Source organism: Propithecus coquereli, unplaced genomic scaffold (assembly GCF_000956105.1).
Source record: "Propithecus coquereli isolate 6110/MARCELLA unplaced genomic scaffold, Pcoq_1.0 Scaffold334, whole genome shotgun sequence".
Taxonomy (NCBI): domain Eukaryota; kingdom Metazoa; phylum Chordata; class Mammalia; order Primates; family Indriidae; genus Propithecus; species Propithecus coquereli.
This window is the reverse complement of record NW_012148997.1, coordinates 1360024-1361021: the sequence shown is the minus strand read 5'-3', so window position 1 is coordinate 1361021 and position 998 is coordinate 1360024.

Sequence of the window (998 nt, the reverse complement as noted above, 5' to 3'; positions counted from 1 at the left end):
TGTTTAATATAACTTGCAATTCCTGTATAGGTGAAAATAGCCCCTCCCCTTTTTTGCATGGAACAGGGTCTCCCTCTGTCACCCAGGGTCACACTCCTAGACTCAAGTGATCCTTCCACCTCAGCTTCTGAAGTCATTGGAATTCAGGCTGAGCCACTGCACCCGGCTGAAAGTTCACTTTTGTTTAATGTATAGAGAAGAGTCAAATCATTCCAAGTGTCAGTCACCCATGAAACAGGACTTCCTCTCAAGCCAGAAACTGGAATTGAGAATAAAATACTAGATAAGAGACAACACGAGAAATCTGTATCTCTTGTTCTTAATGATGGAGGTAGAAAGACGTCTAGGTAGGAAATCTGAAGAGTAATGTTAAGATGGTTCTTTCCCATGGGACCACATGGGACCCGGAGAGTGAAAAACACAAACAAATGCCACGTAAAGTTGTGCCACCTGATTCGATGCAGACGGGAGGCGGTTCAGGGATGCAGGTAGAATAGGAGAGAATTTTGTCCTGGTAACCAAGTAACCACACACATTACAAACCAGGTTGTACTTGAGATTTGTGGAGTATTAATTTCCACTTAATATATTTTCTTCTTTCTTAGTATCTAATATCAAGCTCGGATAAGAATGAACCAAGGGAAGTTGATTTTAGACAGTCTTTCCCTAAAGCATAAGGGGAAGCCAATGTGAAAGGAGCAGCCATAAAAGTGGATAACGACAGAAAGAAGGTGAACTTGAGACTATAGAGCCATCATTGCTAAGTTAGACACCCTCTTGCACTCGGTGGCTTTTTACAGTGATAAGCCTTAATCTATCTAGGATTTCTGCTTGCTTGATTTTTAGATGACTAGAGATAGATACCTATATATACATACATGTACACATAGATAGGTTGTTTGATTGATTTGATTGAGCACTTCTAAATCTAAGAATTCATTATTAAAATTTCAGGAAATAAGCAAAACAAATTAAAGAAAGAAGTAATATATACATAA